Here is a 12164-nt window from a genome sequence, read left to right as displayed (position 1 = left end):
AGTTTTGATTTAGCTTGAACTCAGGGTAAATACCCAATGTGTAAAGGCAAAAAGAAGCCCACTTGGCTAATGCAGGTGGGGGTGGGTGACAGAGATCATCCTGGAAAGTAATGATGTCTTACCTGGCGTCTGAATATTGTCGAGTAGTTTTCTTGGCTTACAGGAGTAGTTAGGAGGAAGTAGAACACACAAGATTCTTATAGGGATACAGTACTTGGTATATTCAGCGACTTATTGGTCAGAGTAAAGTACAGCAAAATTTGAGCATTGAGAGAGATAAGAGTCAGGATCATGAAAAGCTGGAATGCCATATCAAGAAACTCACTTTTTAAAAATTGAGACACAACTAATATACAGCAAAACATATCAATCTAAGTGCATAGCTTGATGAATTTTTGTGTATGCATGCATCCGTGGAAATAACACTCAAATCAATGTATGGACCACCTTCACCTATTGAGTCTTGCCCAATGCCAGTCAATATCCGCCCCCGGAGGTGACCCCTCTGGGTCTCTATCACCAGATATTGTGTTTGCCTGTCTTCGAACTTCATTATCTATGGGATAATACAACGTATACATTTTTGAGTGTGTCTGACCTCTTTTATCCAGCATTGTCTCCCTAATGATATTTTCTTGTCGTCTTTAAGTCCTATTCTTATTCTGGGGTAGCATCCCATTGTTTTTGAATGCACCACAAGGTACCCACCTCATTTTACTGTTGATAAAGGTTATTTAGTAGTTTCAGATATTATAAATGACACCACGATGCACATTCCCACGCATGTCTTTTGGAACACAGCCGTGCTCATTTCTTTTAGGCACATATACCTATGAGTGAAATTGTTATGTCTTCAAGACTGCGGAGTCACAATGAAAACCCTTGTAACCGACATTTGGCCCCATCTGTCTGCCTGAACTCTTTAAGAAGAGCTAAGTCATGGAGAGCTAGAGTTCAATTACTGAACAAAAGGAGAGAAGGAGTTTAGCGGGGGAAATCTGATGGAAACATATTGCCCACCACCCTGCTCGTGGATGTGATGTGTAACAGTCTTGTTCAGCCCACGCGGTCTGTGATGGGAGTGGTGGGGGGCAGAGAGGGGACTCGGGACTTGACTCAGAATTGGCCATAATTTTTGGAAACCGGAAATGAAACCAGAGCGTGCAATACGGTATGAGAGGAAGCCATCTGACTGTCCTCGGATGGCCCATGTCCCTCATTTGGGGGCAGCAGCTTCTCTTAACATCTTTTCTGTTTGTTTCTGACTGTTTGGAGAAGCAGGACACTGAGACAAGCCCACTCTCTCTTCCACGAGGAAGAGGCTGGCTTTATTCACTGTGCCTTATTCCCTGCCTGCATCCTCCTAAGAGCATGCTCAACAATCCTGGGATTTGAGCTATTTTACCACCTTTCTAGGCCTAAGAACTTAGCAGAGGGCAAGGAAACAAAGGAGAAATAATATCCTTGCCATTTTAAATAGAAAAAACCAAAACAAGTTAATTTATGTGATAAACCAAGCGAGAACTTCCAAGGAGGTCACATAAACCCCAAGGGTTAAATAGAAACTTAAGAAATCGCTGGTCTTTTTGGTATCTCAGGAGAAAGCTGAGGTGTCATCAGCTTGGATCTCCATCCGTCAGAAAAATGGGACAAAAACTAAAGTTATCCTGAGACTACTCCGGCGATTCACGGAAAGACTCAAAAACCTTTTACTCTTTGATCCAGTAATTTCACTTCTAGGCTATATAAATACAGAACATTACTTATCATAGAAGTAAACCAGAGGATAATTATATATTCAAAATAGGTAAATGGTTAAATTATAATGCGTTCACGTGATGAAACATTAGAGACCATTAAAATTATTTTACGAAGAATGCTTAATCCGTGCTTACAAATTTCACTGAAGAGAAAGCAACATACAGAACTTTATATATTAAGCATGGTAAATCAATTTCATCCTTCTTGTCATCACCAATGGGTTGTTAACCGCTGCTAGGAACTCTGCATTGAACAAGATTCTGAGGCCTTGTGTGCACCCGGCAGAAATGATTCGCAAGGTCTGTGTGGCCACACGAAGGCAGAGCAGCCCACCTGTGCCAGCAATATGCTGTGCCAGGTTTGTTCAGAATGATTTAAACTATGACACATGCAATATGTATTCATACACATGAGTATGTTAATGGAGAGAAGAGGAAAGAATAAGAACCAAGCCAAAAAAAAAAAAAAAAAAAAAAAAGCAAAACTGTGTTGATAAGCAGAAAAGCATGACTTGTTTACTTATGCAATAAGATGGGTGAGGATTTCTGAGGCTTATCTTTATGATTCTTTGAATTAAATAAAGTCATATAGAGATTCAAATAGATTTCACACCCACCAGAATGGCTACCAATCCAAAAGGCAGACAATAACAAGTTTGTTGACGAGGCGGAGAAAAAGGAAGCTTCATATGTTGCTGGTGAGAATATAAAGTAATAAAGCTGCTTTACAAAAGCAGTTTGGCAAATTTATTAAAAAGTGAAACATAAATTTACCAAATGACCCAGCAATTCCATGCCTAAGTATGTACTCTAGAACAGAGGCCCCCAACCCCTGGGCCGCGGACCGGTACAGGTCCGTGGCCTGTTAGGAACTGGACCGCACAGCAGGAGGTGAGTGACGGGTGGGCGAGTGGAACTTTGCAGCCACTCCCCAGCACTAGCATCACCGCCTCAGCTCCACCTCAGATCATTGGGCATTAGATGCTCATAGGAGCACTGGTCCCTGGTGCCAAAAAGGTTGGGGACCACTGCCCTAGAGAAATGAAAACCAGTGACTAGCACATAAATGTTCTTAGCATCGTTCATAATAACCCCAAACTGGAAACAGCCAGAATGCCTATCGGTGGGTAAATTGATAAACGAAATGTGGTATCTCCATACAATGGATTATTATTCAGCCATAAAAAGGAACAAAGTACCGATACCTGTTACGACGTGCGTGAATCTTAATAACATTATGGGAAGTGAAAGAAGCCAGACATGAAAGACCACATATGATTCCATTTGCATGAAATTCTTTATAAAAGACCCATCTACAGAGATAGAAAGGAAGTCAGTGGTTACTTGAGATTGGGAAGGAAGTAGAGATTAATTACAAATGACCGTGAAGGACTTTTTGGGAATGATAAAAATGCTCAGAAACTGGATTACGGTGGTGGCTGCACGGCTCGGTAAATGTACTAAAAATCATTGAACTGCACAATTTTAAAAAATATTTATGATGTATACCTCCATAAAGTGTTTAAAAAGGTATAAATGGAGGGAAAAAGGAGGAAAGTCACAACAGGATGTTATCAGTGATTGTTTCTTGGTGGTAGGATTATGAAAAATTATCTTCTTTCTTACATCTCTCTCTGTTTTCCTCTTTTTTATTTGAATATACATATTTTTTAATAATCAGGAGAAAAACTACTGTCACCTACACCCCACTTAAACCCCTTTCAGAATCAACACACATTGAAGGTGTAGGATAAGGATCTACTATCCTCAGCTTCATTCCCAAAAGCTGATACAATTAGACCAAAAAAGCCAAGGAAACTTGCTGGATACACAAAGCAAATCCACATGGATCCTAAAGACCATACTCCTGGCAGACATTTTCCTCTCTTCTCCTAATAATCAGATGAAGCATTTTCACCTTTTGAATGCTTATTTTCCAAGCATTCCAATTTCCCGGGGCCATGGCCTCCAGGTCTTATCCGAAGTGTGCAGCCATGCTTCATGCTGGAGAAAAATCGTGCCGTTGCTATGTAGGGTCAAGACTGTGCTACTTTTTGAATCCTCTAGAGCCCCCGGAGAAATAGCCTTGCCAAGGTTTTCTCGACATCTCAGACTTCATGTGTTAGAATTGCTTGCAGTGCCTGGCACAATGCTTTAAAGCTATTCAGTAGGCGAAGGCCCTTAGAAGAAGGCCATTTTTCTACTTGCATCAGAAAAATGTCACACAATACATGGGAGTCTCACCGTATTACATGTCCTGGTCACTGGATACATGAGGTACATATCAATGAAGTGGGGAAACATAGGGCATTGAATAATGCAGCAAATAATAACAGGCGTAACCACTGAGCTGTTACCTTGTGCCAGATACTGTGCTAAACATTTTATATACATTATTTCGCTTAACTCTCACTACAGCAGCTATGAATTGTTATCTGTAATTCTCTATTGAGGAAATGATACAGAGCCAAGGTTAGGACCTAGCTGGCTTACTCTAAAGCCCGTGGTTTTGTTTTCACACTGCAGCTCCGTTATCATTTACATTTAGGACCATGGCAGAGACTCGCCTAACCTAGAAATCAGGTGAGAGAAAAATTAACAAAAATCTGCACACAAATGTTAATTTAAATTTCCTTTAAGGAGATCACTCAAGGTTGTTTGCATATGTGCGATTGATAAGATTTGGGGGATGTTCAAAGTCCAGCTTGATTAGATTACAGGACTTCCCCGGTGAAAAACTTTCATCGGAGTAAAATACATCAGTACTATGTCATAGTATGAGAGGTGGTCAGCATAAGCAAGAGAAATGGCTCCTAATAGTGTTGATGCTGTTATTAAAAATCTAGAAGGAGCTGGATCTAAGGATATAGGTGATTGTCCGATGGTCATGTGGTAAAATAGTTCTTTAGAGTTTTAAACTCTAGGATTTTCTTTTCTGAAATTAAATTTTTGTCCCTCTCGCTTCACATAGACCAGGCCTTCACTGCCTAAGGAGAGGAAGCTCATAGAAAATGCGAGATTTAACTCTTAAACTTTTTAGAATTAAAAGCTGAGGCCTCACCCAGTTTATTTAATTAAATTAAATGTCCCAAAACTGACACGAGGAGAAATGGAAAGGAAGGAGTTTTGTTTGATGAAAGGATTTCTGCACAATGAAAAACACCGTGGACAAAATTAAGTCCATAACCAAAGTATTTATATAGATTAAAATGCACGTGCACGAAACAATCATACACGTCTTGCAAGGAAACTTACCAATCGAAAGGCACACAATGACTCCATCTGATGGTGGTTCATGATGGAGGAATGGGCCTGGAGAATGAATGGATGGAGGGATGAACTTATACATGAATGAAGAAATAAAAACTTCAGGTACATGTGATCATGGGCTAGGAACTGAGGAGGGAGGTTATTTCTCAGCAGCTCAGTCTGAAAAAGGAAGAAGTGAATCGAATTAGAATGAGAGGCATCCGTGAGTCTCCCAGGAGGGGCCCTGCACTGTTCACTTCCCGACATCAACAAACCCACTTGTAGAAGGAAAAACTCGCAGGTAAGGGAGAGGATTCGAGGCCACAGGGAACCTGTATATTATTTCCTCGGTGAAATTCGAGGAGACATGAAGCCTCAGACAGAGGTTGCTGTGATGGCTTAATTTGTCATCAGTACAGTAGGAAAAGCACCAGGGCATGCAAGGCAGAAAGCTTAAGAGAATCCCACTGAACCTGCCACGGTCCTTGGGAGGAGAGCAGAAAGAGCCGGGAGACAGGTGGCTGACCCAACGGGCCATCAACTTTGGGACAGACAAGACACAGTCACCTGGAAGCTGGGGACCAGATGCAAAGAAAGTATTCACTACCCCACCGTTTCCAGTTGGATAGATGCGCAGCTGGCCCTAGTCGTGGAAAAGTCCACCCAAGCAGATTGTAGTATCAATAGACAATCGTGAATGAGCAACATCAATCTCTTCCATCTAAGGGGTGTTAAAAATCGTCTCTGAAAATACATAGAAGCAACACCTGAGTTGTCTGAAAAAATAGCGATTTAACTCTGATTCCCTTTAACTGATTTGGATTACGTTTCTGTCATAAGGCAATTTGGAGACTTTTGCTAAAAATTCATTTCTGTTATAAAATAATAAGAATGTGTACATCTCCTGCAAATGAATTAGGGTCCACTGACACTATTTAATTGTTCCACCTGTGAGATACTTTTCTTTCTGGTAAAAGACTGTCCTTGGATGAGATTGCAGGCAACGTGACCTGATGGATGGAGTTTCTTAGGGAAAGGCAGGTTCTAAAAATGTGTCCTTTTGAATTGGGACTTTGGGACATGGGGGAGGATGAGGGCTCAATTTTGAGTGGTGTGTATGTCCCTGAGAGTTTGCCCCTACTCATCTATATATCATGGGAGGGTTGGGGGCAGGCACCAGCCCTCACCCACGTTTTTTATCTCTCTACCTCGGCAGTAGCTGACAAATGGACCACGGCTGTTTTAGACGTCAGAAGGATTTCTCTCTTTGGATTTCTGCTTTTCACTCTTGTGTACAGGAAGGATAAATAACGTTGGAACATAATAAAAATGCTTTCAGTCCCCTGAAGCTAAGAAAGCATTTTAATGTAGTGAGCGATGTTGCAAAACCTTCTTTATCAAGAAACATGAAGGAAGACAGCTTTTCAAATACCAGCCGCGTGCACAGCCCTGCTACGTTGGAGGCGCCCCCCAGAGGTGGTCAGCATGGGGGCTTCAGTCGAAGCCGGTTCTGTCATTTCTCCTGTAGCCAAGTATTCAAGATGAAGGCACACAGGGCTTTTCGTGAGCTAGCTCTTCAGCCTCATTTCTTGCCAGAAATTTTGCTCCTTAAACAAATTAAAGGAATTTCAGGTCCCCAAGTAGACTCTGCTACTTCTTGCCTCTGTGCCTTTGTCCGTGTGGTTCTCTCCGCCTGGTATTTGTTTTCCCTCGTCTGATTTATTCTCGTGTTGAATTCAGGAGCTCACTTCAGATGTTATCTCCTGAAGATGTTGTCATTCTCTGAGCCCTCAGAGTTGTCCTCTTTTTATGTGCACCCATCAGCACCTGACAAATATTTTATATCTATATCTATATATCTATATCTATATCTATATATCTATAACTATATCTATATCTATATCTATCATCTATCTATTTATATCAATATATCTCTAGCTATATAATCTTTATACTTCTCTCCCTCTCCTTAATTGAGATCAGGGGCAAGCCATATAAACTAAGAAAAGGTGGGATATTTTACCTAAAAGTATACGTTATACTTCTTAAAGAAAAAGATCACCCAAGTCAAGAAGATCTCAAAAAATTGGGGTCGATTGAGTGTAGAATGGTGGTTGCCAGGGTCTGGGCAAACGGAGAGAAATGGGGCCATGTTGCTCACAGGCTACAAAGTCTTAGTTTCAGGATGAATTAAGTCCTGGGTACCTAGTGTGATGATTATAGTGTGGTGATTATAGTTATTAATAACACATTGTAGACTTGAAATTTGCCAAGAGCATAGATCTCAAGTGGTCTCCTTGTGAGCTGATGGATACTCCTTAAATATACAACGTTTTTCTTGTCATTCATACCTTGATAAATCTGGAAAAATAATTTTTAATGAAAACTTTTAATTCAAGTTGGTGCCAAACCAAAATGCTGAATTCTGAAACCAAGTCCAGCATTCCTGGACTCAGGGGTCATAGTAGAGATCAGTCTTCTAGGACTAGATGACACCCGGCTTGCTGACAGAAATGACATGCCCTCAACCCCTGACACCCCCAATTATATTTCATTCTTTAATGTTTAAATAAAGTCACTTCCAACTTCCCATCTAATAAGTTAGGGAACTCAATCTTCAATCTCTTCCCAATATTTCAAGGAATTCAGAGATTCCTTGAAAGTTACAGAGATTCCTTTTTTAAATTACTCTTAAAAGTTTCTCATCAAATCTCCATTTTTTTTTTTATTAACTATAAAATTCCACTACTGTACATTCCCCAACCATGGATTTTTTTTCAAGAGGCATGGTGGAAAAAATGGGTAGAAAACGAGTTGTGAGGTTCACATGTTGAATCCAAGGCCAGTTGGTTAGGTAAGTTGTTGGCTCATCAAACCGAGTAAGAAATCGAGAAACAAAATATAAAATGAGGACAAGTATAGTATAATTTTACCTCCCTTATAATGTACATTTGAAGGTTAAATGAATCAATATATGTGAAGCGTTTAGAACAGTTCTTGGGCATAGCAAGCACTTAATACATATTATCCCTTGTCACTGTAAGTCATTGTCAGGTGTTGGGTTAGGTTTGGAGAATTCAAGATGGAACAAAATACAATGAGGTTACTGGGGATAATATAGTTTTATTTACTATTTTAGTATTTAAAGCTTAGCCTAAAGTGCTATTGATTAAGTGACTCCTGTGTAATGAGAAGAATAAATACTAAAAAAGATAAGGTGTTCAAAACATTTCTCAAAAACAAAATTTTTTTTACTCAGTTATTGTAAATTGCTTATGTATTTCCTACAGATGATGAGTTAAGTCTGCTTTTTCAAGCATAGCGCGGTATATTTGGATATACTTGTATTTGCATTGCTTTTCTTTTTTTTGTTGAAGATAATAATAAGGATTGTAATATTTCTTCAATTAAGACTGTATTTTTGGACTGCAGTGAAGCCCTATATTCTGGGAGGTGATACTGGAAACTATTGATTATTGAGCCAGAGGAGAAAACACCACCTCAAACAACAGAAATGGAAGGGACTTTTAACGTTGGTGACCAAGGACATCCAAGTCCTAAACTGTGTATAACCAGGAACTTCAACGTGGAACTAACCGTGAAAAAAATGATATGACATAATTGTGTTTAGGAAAATAAAGCAATTCTATTATTATTTAAAATTATGAAACCAACATCATTTATTGTAAAAACCTAAAAATAAGAAAAATTTAACAGGAAATGGAATTGTCCAAATCCTGCCACTTATCCAAAACAATTTCAAATATTTTGTTCTGGATTCTTTCCTTTTACTCTTTACTCTGTGTGGGTAGAGGTAGGTGTCTTTACTATACATGATGAGATCAAATTTTATATTGTTTCATATTCTGATTAACAGGCTTAGAGCTAGGGCATCATTCTCCATATTATTTTTAATCAACTTTGAGATAGGATTTACAGACATAAAATACACTCATCTTAAGCATGCATTTCATGAGCTTTGGCAAATATGTGCATGCATGTAATCATGACCATAATCGATATCTAGACATCTTCATAACCACAGTAAGTCCAATTTTGACCCTTCTCAGTAATCCTCCCAGCCCCACCCTCATTTTCAGAAAACCACCAATCTGTCTTTTGTCAGCAGAGATTATGTTAGTCTTTTTTAGGGTTTCATATACATTGATTCATCTATTTTGTAGTCTTTCGTGTTGGTGTAATGTTTTGATATTTCTGTGCTTATCTGTATTTCTTTCCATATTTATAGCTGTATAGTATTCCATTGCATGGATATACCACAATTTATCTATCCATTCATACGCTAATGGGCCATTGGGTTGTTTCTAGTGTTAGAGTATTGTGAATAAAGGTGCTGTGAAGGTTCACATACAAATCTTTGTGTGGACATATGTTTCCATTCCTTTTGGATGAATTTCTATATATATCTGATGAAGACATATTTGTATATATTCAAACATTTTCAATTTTTGTCAATATGACAAATATATAAACAATATGTCCTTGAACCATGTTGGGGTTAGGGGCACTGACCTTTCACACAGTTGAAAATCTGAATATAACTACAGTCCGCCGTTCACATAGTGAATTTCCAACCATGTCGTTGACTCTTGAAAAACGCTAGTTTGAACTGTGCAGGTCAATTGAGCTGCAGTCAATTGAAAAAAGTTCACATATACGTGAACATAGCAGTTAGAACTTGTGTTGCTCATGCTTTTTGTGTCCTAAAAAATCTTGTCTACCTCAAAGCCATAAAAAATTATTCTATCTTTTCTTTTAGAAAGTTTATATGTAGTGCCAGGTGGGTACCTGGCTAATCGGGGATATCGCTTCATAAATTATATAAAATATGTCCAACTATTATGCTGTACACCCAAAACTAATATAAAATGACATTAAATGTCAACTCTAATTGAAAAATAAAAATTAAAAAAAGAAAACGTATAATGTTAGCTTTTAGGTTCTGGTGTAGGTTCCGCTTTTAGTTAATTTTAATGTAGTGTGAAGTTCATCCTTTTTTGGACAGATATCCAGTTATTCCAGTAACAAGTACTGAAACTATTATTATTCCCCATCCTGAATTTCCTCAGCACATCTGTTGAAAATCAGTTGACATGCACTATATTTATGGGCGTTCCATTTGGTTCCATTGACCCATATAATCAGCCTCATTCTGATTTCTATTCTATTTTTATTTCTACTCACTGTCTCAATTAGCATAGCTTAATAATAAGTCTAAGTAATGAAAGTCTGTCTGCTCGGTTCTTTATCTCCAAAGGTTGTTTAAATTATTTTAGATTCTTTAGATTCTTCCACATAAGTTTTAGAATCGACCTGTCAATTTCTGTGAAAAATGCCAACAGGGCTGCATTTGTCATATTGTCACATCTGTGCATTCCAATCCTTATACATTCGTGGAGACTTATTTGATGGCCCAGCTTACCTAGGGTGAGTATTGGAAAAGCTTAACTTCAGAGATACATCACCTTTATCACTAAGGTGTGACCCTTCTGGTATCTTTACTGAGTTCTCCAGATCATCACCAAAGATTCTCCTTTTTTTTTTTTCTGGTTAAAACTTGGACATCTCCCCACACTCTATGCTCATTGGGAATTGTTCTGCTTACAGTCTTCTCAGAGGGACCCATACGTAGATATGAGGCCTTCTTTTACAGCATAACTCCCTTCTTCTCCTGTTTTTGAAGAGGAGGAAAATATTTTACTACAAATTTCCAGCAACTTCATTAGGGGGAAAAAAATCAGTTTTAGAATAGACTTTTACTTCCGATATCTAAATATATTTATTTTTTACTATTTTTATAAAGATTATGTATTTAAGGTGTACGATATGATGTTGTGATATACATATATATTGTGAAATAATTGCTATAGTCAAGCTCGTTTACATATCCATGACCTCACCTTGTCGCCTTTGTGCGCGTGTGATAAGAACACTTAAAATCTACTCTTTTAACAAAGTTCACATACACAATACAGTACTGTTAACTATATATAAATAGATACATTAGGTCTTCAGAATTTACTCATTCTGCATAACTGAAACTTTGCTTAGATCAACAGCATAACTCTCTTCCTTCCCAAACTGTTCTTTACAACCTCTAGGCTCATGAGCTTCTTCCAATTATTTGCTGATCTCCGTCTCCTCAAATCAGTGAGGCCACTGGAGTTTTTCGGGGTTCAATCTCCCTGTGTCTATGATCTACACATTTCTTCTGTGGAGATTGGAGAAAGCTGAGGCTCAACTCATATTTTTCTCTTTTGTCTAGGATCCTGGACCTGTATACCTTATTGCTTGACATCTAAACATCTGAACATAGTTGTGATAATGATATAGCTATAATATAAATATATATATTTCTATAGTTGTGAGATATATATATAATTATATATAATATACATACATATATCATATAAATACATATATATATAGTCTAACCTTCTTACTGTTTATCATACAGTGGGAGACTAAGGCTTGTCCTTCTTATGCCCTCATGTTCAGAAGCAGAAGACAGAGTTTATTTTTATCATGGAAAAAGACATCTGGGTTTGGGAAGTGCATGGCTAATATAGTATATCCCCAGTGTCATAAAGAACAAGGTTACTTCTGTATTTCTTTTATTCATCTTTAGAACATGACTCATCCTCATGGTCACAGAATGGTTGCTCTGTCTCAAAGCATTACAGCATCATTCCAGGAATAAAAATCAGGGATAGGGCCATCAATTTTTTTCCTAAGTATTGTTGAAAGCTCTCAAGAATTGTGGATTGAAATTCTGAATACAATTTTACCTTATTCTGATACATTTAGTCAGTTTCCAGTCTTTAGATGTAATGAACATTGGAGAAAGATGACTTCTTAAAATATCTTTTTCTAAATAGAATTCTTGCAACGCTTCCCCTCCAAATAAATGATGTTTCCATGGAAAGGACAAAGGCATTCCCAGATCTCATTAAGAAATTTAAATGACAACTTCTGCAAGAAGAATACGACATAACCTTTTTAAAATAAACATTATCTTAATGCTCAATGCTTATCTCAAGAAGATGTTTCTTAGAGTTCGTCTTTAAAAGAGAACCCAGCGATTTTCCCCATTTCTCCCGCTCTTTTTTCTTTTCTACAGTTTCTCTTCACGCC

The sequence above is a fragment of the Pteropus medius genome, unplaced genomic scaffold, assembly GCF_902729225.1.
Source record: "Pteropus medius unplaced genomic scaffold, Ma_sr-lr_union100, whole genome shotgun sequence".
NCBI lineage: Eukaryota > Metazoa > Chordata > Mammalia > Chiroptera > Pteropodidae > Pteropus > Pteropus medius.
The sequence above is the reverse complement of the archived record's forward strand: the minus strand, read 5'-3'. Positions refer to the sequence as shown.